The 16,708-nt window shown below is 39.9% G+C and overlaps 1 protein-coding gene and 1 long non-coding RNA gene across 11 annotated transcripts in view; both read left to right on the forward strand.

The window, feature by feature from the left end:
* The window catches only part of KCNIP1 (potassium voltage-gated channel interacting protein 1), a 564,777-nt gene that overhangs the window by 461,660 nt on the left and 86,409 nt on the right, over positions 1 to 16,708 (forward strand). The gene's annotated exons all lie outside the window — the stretch shown is intronic.
* Positions 1,990 to 8,605, forward strand: LOC310835460. Its single transcript, XR_014559671.1, has 2 exons — positions 1,990 to 2,596; positions 2,737 to 8,605. It is a non-coding gene; the product is annotated as an uncharacterized lncRNA (long non-coding RNA).

Below are 16,708 nucleotides of genomic sequence, written 5' to 3' on the forward strand. Positions count from 1 at the left end.
CTGCCACCAACAGAAAATAGTGTCTAATCCTCTTTATTACCTGCTTAATCCTTTTGTTGTCCCCAAAAGAAAAATGTCACATTGAGACAATGCTTTCATGAACCAGAAAATTGTAAACCCTAATGTCCAACCAGCACCACAAAGATAAAATATTTGCTTACTAATGGGTGTTAGCCAATGTAATAGCAGCATGTGGCCAAGATTCTGCAAGCTATAATTGTGCTTGAATAATGAAGGACATGGGTGGGACGCGGGTGGCCCTGTGGTCTAAGCCACTGAGCCTAGGGCTTGCCGATCAGAAGGTTGGCGGTTCAAATCCCCACGACGGGGTGAGCTCCTGTTGCTTGGTCCCCACTCCTGCCCACCTAGCAGTTCGAAAGCGTGTCAAGTGCAAGTAGATAAATAGGTACTGCTCCAGTGGGAAGTAAACAGTGTTTCTGCACGCTGCTCTGGTTTGCCAGAAGCAGCTTAGTCATGCTGGCCACATGACCTGGAAAAACTGTCCGTGGACAAACGCTGGCTCCCTTGACCTATAGAGCGAGATGAGCCCTGCAACGCCAGAGTCATCTGCGACTGGACATTACCGTCAGGGGTAAAGGGATACCTTTACCTTTCATGAAGGAATATCATTCCAAGGAGAGTTTGTGGAACAGGGAATTAAGGCAGACACAAGCCATATTCAGACATTCCAAATCCCTCATTCAACCAGAGGGAGCAAATATGTATAAGTATGCCAGCTCTGCCCCTTCTCACTGTACGCCTTCTCCATCATGATTTGGAGGGACAACATCTGATGCAAGAAGCCTGTTCTACTCATGTAGAACAGCATCTCGAGAATCTGGGAAATTAGCATGGAAGTCTACATGAGTAGAAAAGATTTATTGGGACAAATGTTATTCCTCCAACTGCAGGGCCTCCCAGAGGTGGGTATATCAGGCACACAACTAGCAGGGCCCCCAAACTCTGACTTCCATTTTTTTAAAAAAGAAGTCTGTAGCCCTATTAGAATTAAAGCTATGAAGCAATATGTACAGGTTCCCTTCTAAACAATTTTTGTGAGGTGAGCCAGACTGGCTGCGCCTGCTTTTAATGTTTTTAGCCAATGGAAGTCAGAGCTGTGACTGATGAGACAGTTGTTTGGACACTAGGCAATAGGAAACCTGGAGTCCTGAACAGTTGCTTTTCCCCCTTTTAGTACATATTTCCTACTTTTCTGCCTTATAATTTAGTCCTTGGAAACATATTGTGCCCTTCTTTTCCCCCCTAGCAACAAGGATTTATCTTTTTCTGTGGTGGATTCATCTGAGATCAGATACTCCCTGGAAGTTATTTTCTGCAAATAGTCCTGCACAGTAAGTGAAGGTAGATTTTAAAGAACCACACCCCCACGGCAAATGCAAAATGTGAAAACCTTGCTTAAGAGACTTAGGCACGCCTCGTGCTGTGCAGAAGCTAAATAATTCACCGTATAGTTAAGTTATTGGGCTGGTGTTCTGCAATAGGACCACTTGTCTCTCCACACTGGGAAATGGGTTTGTGTAAGGTGGTTTGCTCATAATAATCAGAGTAAGTGTTCCCTTGCAGAAAGTTTTCCTGTTCAGATATTTCGTCAAATTACCAACTGTTTTCCAAATTCACTGTTCCTGATGATGCTAGGATGCAGTAGTCTAGGGTTGGTAGATTCATCTTTGTTACCCGGCATTGTATTTGATCATATTTTGATATGTGAACAAGAGAAGAAAGCAAACCAGGTAGAACACTATGGTTCTCAAGCTTGTGTCCCCCACCCTGCTAATATCACATGTTGGGCAGACATACTGAGTTGCCTAAATGAAAAATGAAAATCATGTTTATTTAGCAGATGCAAAAACATTCCTTGGGGCAAATCATTAAATAGATCTTGAATTGGCATTTGCTCAGTTGCTCCTATGCATAACTATAGTTTGTCAACAAAACCCTTTATTTCTCTGCAACAAGTTCCATTAACAAAACTTTTTATCTGAAGTCTATTGTATCTTATTTTCAAGGCTGTTCTTATGTTTGCCAGCTTAATCATTGTTTGTAACTTTTGCTGTTCTTTAGCAGGATAGAAACAGGGCGTGCTTGCATTAAAGATGCACTTGAATCCCCATAGCAAGTAACTTATAAGTAAATACTTTATTATCGAACTGTTGGAACAATACTTTATTTAAACCTTTAATATTTCAGCTTATGCAAAATGGAAAAAGCAATGCATGAAAATGAATATTGCCGTATTAATATGCATTTTGAGTTCCCCCCTCAATTGTAGTTCATTAGGTGAAATATATGAAATGGATGTTCTGATGTCACCTAAAATCATGGGTCATGAAGCTGGATTGTATGCACATTGTTAGGTATGCCTGGAATTAACATTAGCCTTTAGCTGTTGAAGAATGGTGGGGTCTTGGAAAGTCAAAAGCCAAAGTACTGGCAGATAGAAATAACACACAGAGAATGATAAACCTTGGTTTAATTTTACAAACTGGCAGTGAGTCTCAGGTGTGCCCTCTCCCCCTACCCTTCCTCCAGTGAGAAGGAGACTGAAAACTTCCATTTTAAATTACCGGTAACCAAAGTTTAGCAAAACAAAAAAAATTCCTTCCAGTAGCACCTTAAAGACCAACTAAGTCAGTTCTTGGTATGAGCTTTCGTGTGCATGCACACTTCTTCAGATACCAGACCAACACGGCTACCTATCTGTAACTCAAAGTTTAGCAGTACACCTGAAACTTAAACTGGGGGCTAAACCAGATGCAACATTCAATGCATCTTTTCATTTAACATGTACAGTGTTAAAAATGCAAATAGCAGTCACTGGGGTGTGGACTGATAATTATTGGGATGGCAGCAGGTGCTAATGGGGGATTTCCTCCTAATCCAATTAGCAGTTTCAGAGGAATGCTTTTTGGTTAGGATGGCAGTAAGGGAGGAAAGGTTTGCCCTCCTCCCATCTGCTCTGATAATGGTAGTTAGCAGCTGCCACACTCAGCAGCTGCCAAATGACTTTTTTAAAAATGTGCACATTAAATGCAAAAAAGCACTTAACATAGGGCGGCCCATGTTGGCAGTGTCTTTATTGCCTATTTTCCTCAGTAATAGCTCAAAAATGTTTAATTTCTATGTGCTTTTTCAAAAATAGCTCAGCAACTTTTTCATCCTAACATCATGCTTAGTCTGACTCTCATTTCCTGATTCATAGAACAGGGGCAAAAGTTCCATAAGATTGTTTTATAATTGATGTCCAGCATTGTGATAAATTCACAATTAATTAGCAAAGTATTTGTCAAGCAATTATTTCCCAGTCAAACAATTTGGAATTGTGTTTTTATTTCCCCCCCTGAAATAGCTATGAGTTGGAAAGACCAATATAGCAAATTTAATAACTTCCACTCAAGCACATTATAAAACTATTAAATGTCTCCTATTCAGGTAATCATTGGCATCTTGCCACTTTTTTCTTGTCTTTTTTTACTGTCTATGGGCTAAGACATGAGGAAATATTTTTTTTGAAGACTCTTAATGGATAGAACCCTTTTTTCCCTCAGTAATTACAGCTGATTAGAAAATTGCCTCTTCAAAGAACAGAAACCTCAAGCGTTATTAGTTATAAGAGATCTCTAGTTTCTAATTAACAAAAAACAGACATGTTGCACATTTCTCATTGTATGCTTTTGTCACTTATTATTCCCCTTTCTGGCAGTATTCTCAGAAGAACTAATTTGCCTGCCCTGTGAACAGGGAGAGAGGGAAAACAGTGCCATTATTTTAAAAGATGGAAAACTGGTATTTTGGTGTTCAGCATGTTTGCTTGTCTACCTATTAATTCCTAATAGTTATCTAATTACCACTTTAAAGTATGATCTAAGTCAAAAGGAATGTATTTTTAGGCAACAGTCTAAGAGAAGTCCTTTGTCTGAAAGAGAGAAGTCTTTTGTCAGAAATGGGTTGATTACTTTTTATGAGGAAAAGCAACACAGTATTGGTACACCCATGCTAGAGAGTGATGACAGAACATGTGGCTCCTCTGGTCTGCTTAAATAGGGTCGCCATACGTCCGGAATTTCCAGGACATAGCTGGAATGCTGTAGCTGCAAGCAGTGTCTGGGCTGAAAATTGGCGAAATGTCTGGGAAAAGCTGGACGTATGGCAGCCCATGGCAGCAGTGTCGTTTTTGCTGATTTCCCTCAGAAATAGAAGGAAAAAAAGAAGCCCAACAACTCAGAGCTCAACAGCTTTTCTCTCTGGATTTTCACTTTTTGCGACATGGCAAGCCTAGCATATAACTTTTTTGTAAATCACTTTGAGGTGTTTTGCAACCAAGTAGTATACAAATTTTATGAAATAAAGAAACACATACATACATAAACATGCAAGAGGCTTCAATAATGGATAGGGCATGATATTATTTTTCATACCAGTATAGTACAGAGATGTTTCCATGTGTAAGCAAAATTAGGGTGCTATTAATCTCATTTGTCTGTGTTATCACAGAAATTCCACTTGCGAAAAGCAGGACTGTTGGATTTGTTATACTCAGTGTTCAGAACCATGTTTATCCTTGCCATCAATTGCTTTAAAAGGTGGCAGAGAGAGAGAGAAAGGATAAAATAAAGGAAATTAGGGAGAAGAACAGCACAAACCCCATTCTAATATCCTCTTCAAATCTCTCCTCAACTATGAATTGACCAGGAGAGCAATCCAAGCCCGCTTTGCACCATGCTGCATGTGGTTGGTTGGTTTCACTTAGATGAAAACAGCAACGCCCAGAAAACAAAGAACAAGGTTTCTATGTCTAAAAGGAAATATATTTATCAATAACTATTTGCTTTATTTTGCAAGCCAATTCTACAGGACATTTTGACTGAAAAACGTTCTCATATGTCATAGTTTGTGCTTTGAGATAGTCGCACTTACTGAGAGACAGAAGCCACAGATGCTTGTCTGTGAGTCAGTCCTTTATCTACTCAGTTGTGCTTCCTTCTGTTCATTTGCTACAAGGCATCTTAGAAACAAAACCTGGAAATGTGTGTTTATTTTCCCGAAGCTCACATGCAGTTTGCATATTATTATTGTTAAAGGATAAGGATTATCTGTGGATGTTTCCCTGCTATTTCCCAAGGTGAACTTTACTTCTGAATGCACTGCTTAAAACCAAACCTGTTGTACAGACAGTTCAGTGTCAAAAAATAATCCATGAAATACTATTCAATTACTTTTATTGGTTGTATCCAATGGTTGCCCCTGAACCGCAGCTTGTGAAACTCATTTTAATAATAATCCCCAGCATCTTCAGGTAGGGCTATGGGCTATGAGAGAACACTGTCTGAAACCCCAGAGCCACTGCTAGTTAGGCAGTTCTGAGCTAGGCAGACCAATGATCTGACTCAGTCATATTATTGCCCACCCTGAGAAATTTTCAGTAACATACAGGGGTGTTTCAGTTGCACTAGCCTCTGCAGGGACATTATGGGCAGAAACACAAATGCAGGCATTTGTGATCAGAGCTCTAATAATGACTGTGACTAATAGATTTCAGCCAACTATAAATTACTCTTAAGCTTAATTTTCAGATTAATACATGGCAAATAGGTCCCTTAGGCGATTTCAAAATCCCTGAATGAATGATTTAATGAAGGCTTTGGGTTTGTTTTTAATAACAGCCTTTTCTCCCCTGTAGTGGCTCATTGCCCCTGCTCCTCCCTCTCTCAGTTAAGCTTAGCTACTAATAATCAGAGATAAACAATAGAGGGAGGAAGAGACAGGTAATGATGCCTGTTTGCTGTGGGCTTCTGAAGGAGTTTCTGAATAGCCAGAGCATCAGTCTCACACATGACTATTTTCAACATGGTGAGTGTAATGTGCAGCAAGGCCCTGAATGTGAGTCTGCCTGGGAGTCCTACATTTGTCATTTTGAGTTCCACGATGGAGAAAAAGAAGGTGTACTAAATGTACAAAACTGATGACAGTAAATAAATTGCAGGTTTGATTACAGAAATGGCTTCATCCATAATATGTCATGATTTGAGCCTGAGAAGATTCGCCTTTCCTTCCAGTGGCATGGAAACACTACAAAAAGACTGGGGGTCAGTTCTGTGTTTCATAGATGCATATACCTTTTAAATGCTATGAACAACAAACAGTTACACAACAATTGGAATGTACCACAATATGACATTGGAATCTAAAATGGAATGAAAGAAGCATCGTAGTGTACTCTTCTGAACAGAGGTTTCCTGGAAAGTATTTAATGGTGGAATAATGCAGACTGAATTCAACACAGAAGTTATATAAAGAGGATTGCCGTATTAGAAGACAGATTGTGTTGGCAGTATTTCTGGCATAATGGTTAGGGATTCCTGGGGCAGAGAGTATTAGGAAAAAGGATATTTCGTGTTCAAATTTTGTGAGGGGGGGAATAAAGGAGTTTTGGCTGAGTGTCTGTGTACTGAATACCATTTCTTACTATTTTTTGAATACGTTGTTGTGATTTTGCTGTTAAAGCATACAGTTTCAGAGTGAAGGCAATGATTCAGTTCCAGATTGCATCAATCAGCCTGGGGACAAGAAAATCTGGAACAATGTAAATGAAAAGTACAGCTTTTGGGCTGACTCAATGCTGCCAAGATATCCACTTCTGGATAGATTTGTTTATCTATATTATCTATAGATTTTGTTAATCTGTTTTTATTGAGGAAAGTTTTTAGATTCTATAAACTTCACTACCACATTTTTTTCAGAGATGCATATATTTCACTTTAGGATTATCTATTTACTACCTAAATCCAAAGTGGAAAGAATATTATAAAAACTCAATGGCAAGCACACTATATTTTACACTTATTTTTAAAAAGGAAGATAAAGGGCAAGTTTATGAGGCAATTTGTAAAAGGCTGATATTTTGAAGAGTAAGGAAAAGTGTTGCATTTGTAAAATGTGTATTTTTAAAAGAACTATGCACAGATTATGTCAGTGTATAGTCAATATAAAGGGACAGCAGGGCTGCATAATTTCCTGAGACAAATTGCCAAGCTGCAGAAGTGAAAATAAAGAGGTTCTTGTATTGCAGCTTTTTGTTTCCCCCTCCATGGATAACATCAGCTTCAGGACAGGGTAGGAGGTGGATTGTCACCGTGGGAAAGAATTAAAAAGCAAGCAAACAAAAAACAAATCCCTTCATCCGCACCACAGCCCTAATACAGGTAAAGAAAAAGAAATCAGGACACTGGACATTTTAGTTATAATGTTGTAATGTGTAGTCGGCCTTCACACAGATCATTTTTTAAGTACTTTACACATATGATTTGATTATCTCTGCAATAGCCTAATAATTTGGATTTCCATTTTGTAGATGGGAAGAAGAGTGGCTTGTCTGACGTGGCCACTTGGTTTGTGGCTGTGGTGAGATTTGAAGCAGGGACCTGCTGGCTTGCAAGGTTGCAGAGCTGTAACCAGTGTTTATGCCAGCTTCCGGCATCTGAAAGATATGCAATTGCATACAGTTGCCAAACCCAGAAGTGGCTGAAAACGTCACAGAACACATCACTAAAAGGGCATAACGGGGCACTTATGCGTACAGGTGCCGGAAATTGAACCCCCTTGTGAAATGGTCATTGACTGTACCAAAAACGCCCCCAAAGTAGCAATGGGTTGCGCTGCTACAGCCCCAAGCAGAGCTGCTCCTGCAGGCAGTTTAATAGGGCAGCAGCATTCACCTGACCTCAAGTCAATCACATTGCTACTGCTTACCAGGTTATAGACAGGGAAGACTGATGTAGCAGTGATGTTTGCAAGGTGTAAATGTATCAGTGGAGCCAGTCCCACTGGCACATTTGCACTGTGCCCACATTCTCCCCTCTATTTCCAAGTAAGCACCAGTAACACAACTGACAGGAGGTTAGCTGAGTGTTGCTGCCTCACATTGTCCAATACTGTGCTGATGGCCTGTTTTCCCACATGAGGACACACTGGGGGAAAGGAGGAAGATACTCTATGTGGCAGGACATGCCTGTAGCAAAATATTTTTTTTCTTTTTTGAATAAAGCATTTTTATTCATTTTTCAGAAAACAAGCAGCGCAAACACCAGCAAACAATTTGGCTGTCATTGCAGAATCCATATCAAAAATTCAGGGGAAGACACATTGCAGTTTAAATGCACTGAAGGCACAATCTTACATATTAATGTACCAGGTCTCCCCACATACTTCAGCAGCAAAATATTATCCGACTCAAAATGACTCCCCATGAGCAAGCCTTTTACTTTCTGTTTTGTTCTTCCAATGATTTTATCTTGTGGGAACATCTGAGGGAAGAAGCTACAGCTTTCGACCGAGAAAGGAGACGGCCAGGCCAAGGAAGGGGCAGCAGTTTTAATTTGAAATCAGAAAAAGGGGATCTTGCTTTGTTCAAGAAGAATGAAGAACATGCAGTTAAGAAGTTTCTTAAACACATTGATCTGGTCCTTTCAGGGCAAAAAATTAGTGGGGCAGAGGTAGGCTAATTCACACCACGGCTTGGGCCAAACAACTCAAGTTATAAATATACATATTGGCTATTATGTGAGTGGGGTATTCTCTTAAAAAAGAAGACTTTAAAATGTAGTATCCTTTAGTACCTCATTTCCCTACAACTGTGTAGTAGAATTTGATCCAAAAATACAGTACTTCTCCAGAGAGTTGCCTGATGACCCACATCTTCTGGATGCGGAGAAATTTTGAAACAGATGTGAGTCCTAATGTGAAATTCATTGGCTTTCCAGATGGCACATTCTTTCCAATATTCACTTGGCACTGAATTGCCTTTATACCTGCATGCAAATTTTGTTGGTTATGTCATATTTTCCCTCTATTAAAAAGAAAGTATTGGAGAACCTTTCAGAAAAACTGGGGTGTTTGCTGGCTGCTTGCTTGCAAACACAGTTAAACTGCCCTTCATTGTTTTCAGGGATATTTGTACAATGTTTATTAGCTAAACAAAGTGAGCATTTGAATCTTAAAACTGAAGGAAGAACCTCTCTTTTTACCATTACTTTATGCTATTATTTCTGAGTAATCTTCAGTGTCATATTTTTTTTTAAACATTGTTTGCACTACTTGTCTGTATCAGACCGTAAGTTTCAACCAACTACTAGTTTGTGATTGAAGTAGAGCCCAAACCCAACAGAGGATCTTTACTCTTAAGAACTGGAAATGGGATTGACATGGATACATGGAGGGTTAGTTTTATGCCACTAGAGTGAGAATCTGATTTCAATATCAATATAAATGGTCATTATGTAAGCAGAATTAGCACTACCAGCTTAATGCAGTTACTCTGGATTTAAACCAGGGCAAATGAGATCAGAATGTGGTTCTATGTAGATAAGAGCTTTGTAAAACTACTTTAGATAATGCTTTAATATTTGAGCAGCTGTCTGAAGAGGGGTTAAGCAGCCAATTTTAGAGAGTATTGGGCCTTTTTCAGTGACATTTAAATACAACTATGTTTTTTCCTGGCTGAAGGAAAATATGCGTTCATCAAAATAAACTGTGGGAATGGGGCTATCCTTAGGGTTTGCAAGGTCCTGTTCAAATAAGAAGAAAGGTACTAGTAAAGCCACAGTTAATTTAAGATCTGTCTCATTTATTTGAGGATGAGTGAACCAAAAATCACACAAACTGAGATTGAGAAATCAGATTAGAATGTTACCATCAACCCCTTGGTGCTGGCTGAAGGTTTTGTGGACAGACAACCTGTTGAGCTAAAAATTGTGGGCAATGGTTCCCCATCTGGTTTTCGTCATAGCCCTGGACACTTGGTGAGAAAATGCAAAGGAGTGGGATCTAAAGAAGGTTCTGTAGGTTTGAGGGATGTCTCCAAGGCTGCCTTAGGATGAGTTGGCTAAAGACAGACCTAGTACAGTCACAAAGAGCCATCATGTCAGCCCAACATCACAATTTGCGTGACAGATGGCATACCAGTAAAATGAATGCTAGACTAGCTTCTGAGTTGCTCCTCTTATTGTGCATCAGATGAGCTACCTGTCTCTTAAGTGACACACTGTATCTTTATTTGTATAGTGGTACCTTGGTTTTCGAGCATCTCGGAAGACGAACATTTTGTTTTTTGAATGCCGAAAACCCAAAAGTAATTGCCTATGTTTTCAAATGTCCCTCAGAAGTTGAACGGCTTCGGCTGCGTGTTTTTCAATTTTTCCAATTGAACTTGCAGCCAGCCCTTTGCGCCTCAGTTTTCGAATGTTTCAGAAGTCGAACCGTCTTCCAGAACAGGTTACGTTTGAGAACCGAGGTACCATCTTTTAAAAACTAAAATTGACAAATTTATAAAAGACAGTTGCAAAACTGATATGTAGATTAGAGGTAGGAGTTCTGTGAAATCACAGGTAGTAGCTAATAGGTGTACTCCATAGTCAGCATTAGTATCTGCCTTTCATCTTAAAAGTCCAAGGCCGGTTTTGCACACTCTGGTGATCCACTCTCAAACTTGCATAAATGTTCTTAAAAAAGAAGAAGAGGGTGAAATATGATGATTTATTTACAGAAAAGTGAAGGCACTATCAGTCTACCTTTGTCATGTTAAAATGTTTTATTTGTCTTTACTCTTACACAGTAATTCTTCCTACATTGTTTGCATGGTGAAAGTATTGGTCTTGCAAATATACCTTCATTTTCCAGACACAGACAATGGCAACAGGGACAATTGTGCCTGAGGTCTTGGCTGTAGGTAACCTGCATTAAAGTTGAATTCTAAAATGTGCTTCAAATGTTGTGGAAATTTGAAAATATACATCTGTGTACTGTATATATTCCACAATGCATAAAACCTATATGCATCTTTTAAAAATGTGCACTCTGTAGATATGCATGTGTCAGTCACCCTTAAATAGCCTGGAACAGGGCCCTGCTGGAGTTGATGGATGTTGCAATCCACAACACCGGGGTGAGAAAAGTTGCTGTAGAATGCACAGGCAGCCTAAAATAACACTCCACATCAATATGGTGTACAGATGTGCCCCTCACGTTAGAGTAACAGTCCTAAAGTCAAACATGCGGTGGTTCCTAATTTCAGATGTAGTGTAGTTCAGGTTTAACCTGGCAAATACACAAAACTTTGAAATACAGTGGTACCTCAGGTTAAGTACTTAATTCATTTCGGAGGTCCGTTCTTAACCTGAAACTGTTCTTAAGTTGAAGCACCACTTTAGCTAATGGGGCCTCCCGCTGCTGCTACGCCACCGGAGCACGATTTCTGTTCTCATCCTGAAGCAAAGTTTTTAACCTGAAGCACTATTTCTGGGTTAGCAGAGTCTGTAACCTGAAGCGTATGTGACCTGAAGCGTATGTAACCCGAGGTACCACTGTACCTCGAATGCTCATCTCCCCACCCCCTCCTCAGATCCTCTTGCTGTTTTCTAGATATGCTTCCTTTATGTGATTTGAATGCTATGGAATAGCTTCAAAGCCATTTAGACCATTGTTTTGCTAAATAAAACGCTTGATACAAGCTTAACTAGCATCTTGATGACAGTTACATGAGGGAGTCCAGCTTATTAGCAGCCTTGAACAAATGTGGAGCTGAGTCTGATAACCATTTTTGAAAACCACCTCATTAACTACTGCTTGATAAGAGGATAGTGACATAGTAAACAACTTCACACTTGCAAAACTCCATGAGTGGAGGAGGCAAAGGCCTTATTATTTTGTATTGCTCTGTGATCATAGGCTGAAATATGCTTTTATAGTCAACAACTATTTTGGTGTTTTATATTAGCTAAATAACATTAGCTATGGAAATTCAAACATATCCATTCTTCAGGAAATCAGCCCTGAGTGTTCACTGGAAGGACAGATCGTGAAGTTGAGGCTCCAATACTTTGGCCACCTCATGAGAAGAGAAGACTCCCTGGAAAAGACCCTGATGTTGGAAAAGATGGAGGGCACAAGGAGAAGGGGACAACAGAGGACGAGATGGTTGGATATTGTTCTCAAAGCTACAAACATGAGCCTGACCAAACTGCAGGAGGCGGTGGAAGACAGGAGTGCCTGGCGTGCTCTGGTCCATGGGGTCACGAAGAGTCGGACACGACTAAATGACTAAACAACAACATGGAATTTTTTTATCTATTTGTAAATCAGAAGAAGTGGAATACTTTTGCTACATTGTTTACTGTTTGTGATTTATATGAAGTTCACGGTGAAGCTTTGTTAACAAAAATTCAGCTGACTATTGATAAACCTATTGGCATTTTGATTAGCATTTTTCTAAAAGACAAACAAAAATATATTACAAGACCTGTTTCTAAGCTGCAAAGAGGAAGCAATGTAAACCCAAATTTTATTGATTGTGCATAGGATCACCTTGTTTGATTCCTTTTTTATTCTGCAGTTTTAATTAACAAAGGGTATAAGTGTGGTGTGCAAAGCCCATGCATGCTGCTGTTTATCACAATGGCCATGTTAGCTACTCAATAAAGCCATTCATACAGTTTTATAAAAGTCTATTTATCTTTAACAGCCTGTTGCAGTCCACTGAAGACTGTACAATACACTGAAGGTGAAAGATAACGCTACGTGGGGACATTATGTTCAGTTCTTTTCATTTGTGTGTGGAAGTGTGTACTTGTAATATATCAGATCATCTGCAATTTATTGTAGGGGTTCCACTTGTCTTTTCTATTAGTTCATTATTTGACTTCTCCTTTTCTTGACTTTTTGCTATTTTCCATCATACTGTTTTGCTGAAAACATAGGCTTGAATCCTAACTAGGTATCTATGAACTGAAAGGCTTCTTCCATTCAAAGATGTACCAAGATCCAGTGGAGGATCCCAAACAATAGAGGGGAACAATGTTCACAGATATTCCCCTTCCCACTGCAGTGCTGAGTGCTGCCTTTCATGTTCCTCTAGAGGGCCCTACCAGTGCAGTTTTTTCAGGGAGGCACAAGGCTGCCTTGTGGGAAGAGACAGAAAGTGTATGTCAGTCATCTCACTTCCACTGGCAGGAACTCTGCTTAAAGTACAATCCCACCCTCAGAAACCTAGTTAGGATATAAACTATATTCTATTGTATTGCAGAAAGGAGATGTGCCCCTGATTTAGCATAAGAAAAGCCAGCATTCTTTGTATTTTATTTTTCAGTTCAATAGAGCTTTGTGTCAGCATAACTTCTTAAGAAATAATCTTTTGGCTTGGGCAAAATCTTAATTGTAGTGTCTGTTTTGAATGCCTCTATTGAATGTTTGCATTGCTTAATAAGCAGAGGCTTATCTGGATGTCTAAGTGATTAATTTACAAGCAGGCATAAAGCAAAAAGTGATAAAATAAAGAACTAGGAAGGGAGGAAAACTATGCATTCAAAAGCATGAGCATGCGGTTAGATGGGATGTGTTGGATAGGTATCACTTTGGACCCTCATAAAATGCTATAATTTCAGGATCTCAGATCAGAGCAGGTGAGTTTATGCAGTGTAGCAAACATGCTTCCGATATGTTAGTTTAACCGCCTGGGCTTTCTCAAAGGCATTTAATGAAAGACAGCCCATAGGATTGCCATGTCATTTATCAGTCACTGCTCCTATGGCTTTAACAGAAACCTGTTCTGTTGAAGATATGGAAGGTTGGGGGACAAAATGCAGGTCCTCCAGACTTGCACACATGTTGGTTCTGTTCAGAGCTTCTGGTGACACATGAACTTTGGGGTGGGATGGGAGGCAGGTGTGATCCCATTCTCCTTGCAATCCGGTATCACATGAATAGAGCTAATGTTTACCTCCCAAGTTGTATAGAGTTCCACCTGCTGATTCAGTAGTTGTTGTTTAAGACAAAGAAGTCTAGGCTGATGTTGTTGTTGTCACTTGGAAAACCAAGCAGCTGATGGTGATAATAGTAAGGATTTTCTGCTAGGGCAGCTGATTGATGCTACTGAAGAGAACCTCGCATAAATGCTGGTGTTATAGTCATAGATTATTCCATCACTTCCTATGTATTTTCAAGGTTCTCCTTGATTGCTTCTGTAGCCATTATCATGCCTGCATGCCACCCGCTTCAAGCCATAAACATACAGCCCAGAGGCTGGCAAAGTGCTGCCTGGATGTCAGACTAGTGTTGCATTGCAGCAGTTGTAGATTGATTTCCATAATTTACAGTATGTAGAAGGCCATGTTTCTTAGTCAGTGTAGAAACTGGAAAAGAGAGAAGTTACTGAATTAGCATATTTCACACATACTTAGCAATTTATATCAGGCAAAGGTTTAGTTTGCAAATATGCACAGGGAAAAATGGCAAGGGCTGCAAATGATTTATCTGCTGTTTACCATATCCTGAAGCTTAGGACCAATAATACATGGAGAAGTAAATGATTATTCTTAATGCGTTCAGACAGCAGACACAAAACCTGGGCTCATCTAAATTTCAGATCAAGAATTAGACTTAAAATGGAGGGGGGGCTTCTTTCTTTCCAGCTGAAGCATAGGGGATAGGAGGACTGATTGTGAAAGGTTTCCACTAACACAATAACTGCAAGCAAATTATAGATTTAATTTTAGATTGTTCAAGAAACTCTGCAGTGGGAAAGTCTATCATGTTGTATCAGGATTGAAAGAAGCAGTTTTGTGTTCAACAAGAATATGGCAAATACTTGGCTGCTGCGGAATGGTCTTAAGTTTATTTTTCAGCCTCTTTAGTTTATTCTGCTTGTTTATATTTATATTTTAATTGCTTTGTTGTATCTTTTCATGTAAACTATCCTGGGAACATGGCTGGTGTATACTCTTCAAATGCCTATAATTAATAACACTTCCTTGCCTCCCCCCTTCAGACCCCGTTGCATTGGCAAAATCTGCTCTGGGGGTGTACCTCAAGCCTCTGGAGCATACTTAGAGGGCGGGTGGAGGCCTGCAAGAAGGGAGGAGAGGTAAGAAAAGTCCTGTTGTGGAAATGGAAGTCTGTTCTGCTTGCATAACAGCAGCATTGGATACTGCCATGTGTGAATATACTAGTGAAATGCCAATCAAATTTGGATGACAGGTGGAATGGAGCCGCTGGATGTTTTGTTCCTTCCTACTCCAAACTCATTCTCTACGGCTAGACCTCCAGACAGGCTTAGTTTGTAGTACAGTAGTACCTCAGGTTAAGTACTTAATTCGTTCCGGAGGTCTGTTCTTAACCTGAAACTGTTCTTAACCTGAAGCACCACTTTAGCTCATGGGGCCTGCCGCGCCGCCGGAGCACAATTTCTGTTCTCATCCTGAAGCAAAGTTCTTAACCCGAGGTACTATTTCTGGGTTAGCGGAGTCTGTAACCTGAAGCGTATGTAACCCGAGGTACCACTGTATTAGCCAAAGTGAAAGTATTACTTGAAATTAAGATAGGCTTTGAGATAAGCAATGTCTTACTATTGTGACCAGCTCACCATGTAGCACCTGTTGGCACAAAGCCACTCAGTCCCCCCCCCCCCAGACACCACTTTGTGTTGAAAGTAGGAAACCGTGTACTGCCAACTGAATGGTGAGATGGCAGGCCATTCATCTTTTCTTTGGTGCTTAGCCCAGAAAGAAGTGTGTGGGAGTTTGCCTCTTCAGGTGTCAGTGGTACATTCAGTAGCAGACTACCTCAGAGCTGCAGCGGAGCTTTGCCTGAAAAGCTGGGGTGGCAGTAGTAGGGAGAAGCCACCTTCCAATTTCTCCAGCCTTCAGATCTTCAAGCTAGCAATAGTAACAGAGCTGATATTGACTTTTAGCATACTGCTGTAATTGCTCAATTAGGACCAGTTGTAGCAGCATCCTAAAAGCAAATCCATGCGGAGTTCAGTTGTGCACACCAGCTGCAGTTGCATTTTGGGATGCTGTCACTGTCAGTCAGTCAGTTTTATTGCACATAGGCAAAGGCTGCCACAATGTACACAGAATCATTCAACAGTTAAAAGGAAATATGCTGGATTAATAAAAAAAACTTAAAATATTTATATTATCAAAACAGAGCTATGGAAGTAGCTGTAGCATCCTGCTCTAGCATCAGCCCTCCATCTGGAGGCTGAGAAGGGGTATATACCTAGTGTCTGAGCCGAAGCCTACCTACATCTGTAATTGATAATGTTTTGGCCAATTTTTAATCCCAGAATGTTGTATTGTCCAGTTTTTACATCTTTCCTTGTCTAGGCTTTCACTCCCTGATGTGGTAGTCACTATGCGTGGGTCCACAAAGTGAGTTAGACCTTTGTGATTTTACACATGTAATCTCCCAGAAAGCTGTTTGGAGAGCCAAGGATGTAAGTTAAAAAACAAAAACAAAAGTGGTTGTCACCTTATTTTTTTGTAGTGAATTTCATACAAAGTATTATGTAATTCTCTTTTACTTTAGATCAGCTCTTTGTAGACTCTTTCTCAGTTTGTCCATGTGCAAAAAAGGATAGATTTTCCTATCTGTTCCTTGTTACTTGAAATAAGTATTTGCAGCTAAATAGGACTGTAATCCACATACGTTTCCAACATTCTTTTCCAAAATGCTCTTTAGTAAACTATTTTGGGGGGTCAAAAGACTGGTTGGGATTCACTGGTGCTTTCTCACAATAATTGAAACCTGGGGTTTTACTGCAGATAGGTTCAGTGAATATAAGGTACTTATTAAAAGACTCGACTTGCTACTAGAGCACAATATCCAGTAAGATATTGATAAACCATAAAAAACTAGACTG

Source organism: Podarcis gaigeae (genome assembly GCF_964106915.1).
Source record: "Podarcis gaigeae genome assembly, chromosome: 2".
NCBI classification, from domain to species: Eukaryota; Metazoa; Chordata; class Lepidosauria; order Squamata; family Lacertidae; genus Podarcis; species Podarcis gaigeae.